This window comes from Etheostoma spectabile, chromosome 8, assembly GCF_008692095.1.
Source record: "Etheostoma spectabile isolate EspeVRDwgs_2016 chromosome 8, UIUC_Espe_1.0, whole genome shotgun sequence".
In the NCBI taxonomy this organism is placed as follows: Eukaryota; Metazoa; Chordata; class Actinopteri; order Perciformes; family Percidae; genus Etheostoma; species Etheostoma spectabile.
The window spans coordinates 24,370,225-24,372,476 of NC_045740.1; positions in this window are offsets into that span (position 1 = coordinate 24,370,225).

Genomic DNA, 2,252 nt, shown 5'->3' on the forward strand with positions numbered 1-2,252 from the left:
TGGCTCGGGAAAGGGAAGTCTGGGGTTCCCTGCTGGAGCTGCTGCCCCGCTTCCCAATACCGGATAAGCGGATAAAGATGGATGGATGGATGGATGTATTGTTTTATATAGGACAGCTGAAGACATGAAGGGGGAGAGAGAGGAAGAGGAGCCCCCCAGGTGCCCACTATATGTAACTTTTAACTGTTTCTGAAACTATGTAATTTTTCATATAATGAGCTTACATGACCTGAAACAGCAAATGAGACTAAAAGTGAAAAGAACGCTATTTTTATATGGTAATTATTAATGCCTTTGCCTGGGTCCGATTTTTCCTGCAAAGACACAAAATGATGATGAGGTAGACGGCGCTACACATTCTGGAGGGTCACAGATTTTGGTGTAACACTGGAAAAGGCTGTGTTAGTGCATCCAGCTAGATAAAAGGTAGCAGGAGATTTCTTTGTAAATGCCTAATTGTATTTTAATCAAATTTGTACGTGCTAAAAACACAGCTTTTTGGTTCAAAGGGGCCACTGGAATCAAGGCAAACTGAAAATTACAAATAACCACTTTGAGGACACCTGTCCAGATACCAGTCCACACTCTGCATCTGGTCTGTTTCCGTTTCCAAGCCTACAGACCGAGCTAATGCCTCTCTAAACTTTATTTTCACTATATAAACTGCTGCTTCTCTGTTTACAGAGGCATCCGGCAGCAATAAAATATTCATCTGTAAAAAAACATCCAAATAACTGGAAGCAACTGCTGCATAGCAAACATGGCTTTCACCTGAGACACTTACTCACGCTCTCTCACACCACACTGTGATGATGAAGCACAGTGTGGGGATGAACCAAGGCCAGACACATACTGTACACTTACACACGTACAGTCCTATACACTCCCACCCGGACTCTGTCTTTCTCTCACGTTCTCTCTTTCATAGGTTTGCATTTACAGCTTGAGCCTTGTAAATGACCAGAAAACATCTTCCAGGACTTATAATGATTATGGCACAGTGGGCATGACACAAGCCTTTGGTGTGAGAGATCTGGGTTCAATTCCCACTGCAATACATCAACCAATGTGTCCCTGAGCAAGACACTTAACCCATAGTGTCTCCTGAGTCATGTGGCCTGTGAAATATACAGCAATTGCAAGTCACTTTGGATAAAAGTGTTACCTAAATGACATGTAATGTAATGTAATACTCCATAACTTGTTACCAGTGGTTAAGGTTAGTGCCCCCACTTACTATCGGATGGATTGTTGTGAGGACCTACCTTCACAGGGTCTGGCTAGTTCACACAGCATTTCAGGATGGAAGATAAATGTGCTCTGGTTAATTGGCATTTCTTTAAACCAGTCACAAGTGTCTTGGGCCTCACTAAACTCCGCACGGAGCCAATGCAAAATAGCCTCAAAAAGGAGCTTGTTTTGGTGGAACGTGCATGTTCAAAAGTAGTTTTAGTCATGCAACAGAATACTCTGATTGGACAGATAGTCTAGCTAGCTGTCTGGATTCACCCTGCAGAGATCTGAGGAGCAGGTAACCATAGTCCTCAGAAAATCCACTGAAGTTTGAAAATACAGAAAGTGGAGCAAAACAGATATTGGCAAAATAAAATGCATTCGGTGGAATTTCCTGTGGCACCGGAGCAATCCCGGAAGTGGAACGTCGCGGGTATGGACTAGGTCGGATTCAGACATTCATGGTGCTCAGATGATGACCCCTACTGACTTTGGTGATCGCCAGACGTTATGCATATTTAAGAATATGCATAATGTCTTTGGTCACAAAAAATCAGCAGGTTACTCATCATTTAGTCCCAGCAGGCAAGTCCTTGCACAAAGATGTAAAGGGCGCTTAACATTTGCATCAAGGTGTTGAACAATTGCAGCCTAATATGGCCGGACACGAGGGCTGCTCCACAAACAATGAATACGTGAACCGCAGATTGACATTCAGTACAAAGATCTGATAGGTCTGGATTCATTCTGTGTCTGGCTTCAGGAGTAATACAAAGCCTGTATAAAATCTTTAAAAGCCCTGGTGTGCAGTACAGCCTCAAAGTGCTGCTAGTGTGGCTGTAGACTCTTGTCTTGTGTTTACCAGAATGTTAAGCACTATGCATTTTTAATTACAGGTTGGATTTGTTTTCTACTTTGAAAGTCCCCCGCCTGTTAACATCCACCAGGTCGCCGGCGTCCCTGTTGCTTAAATTACTTAAGTTCTGACATGCATTTAAACACAAAAGTTTAAAACTTTT